This window comes from Penaeus monodon, chromosome 20 (assembly GCF_015228065.2).
Source record: "Penaeus monodon isolate SGIC_2016 chromosome 20, NSTDA_Pmon_1, whole genome shotgun sequence".
Lineage (NCBI taxonomy): Eukaryota > Metazoa > Arthropoda > Malacostraca > Decapoda > Penaeidae > Penaeus > Penaeus monodon.
The window spans coordinates 28,296,047-28,296,289 of record NC_051405.1 but is presented as its reverse complement, the minus strand read 5'-3'; positions in this window follow the sequence as shown (position 1 = coordinate 28,296,289).

Below are 243 nucleotides of genomic sequence, written 5' to 3'. Positions count from 1 at the left end.
AGCAGACCGTACGTAGAGCTCTAACCCCTCTGCACTTCTCTCACTTCTGTTGTCTGTTGTTTTCCCGTTTGGCCGTAAAGCAAGAACAGAGGACCAACTGCAACGTTCTGGCCTCCGCGCGTTGCCTCTACAATTAGGCATTAGACCAGCCGACCCGACAGCTAAACTTTTTAAAAGTCTAGTCGAGTAACAAATTAGAGTCATTCTTGATTCCTGCAGCCGGAGGGAGGGAGTACGGACGGC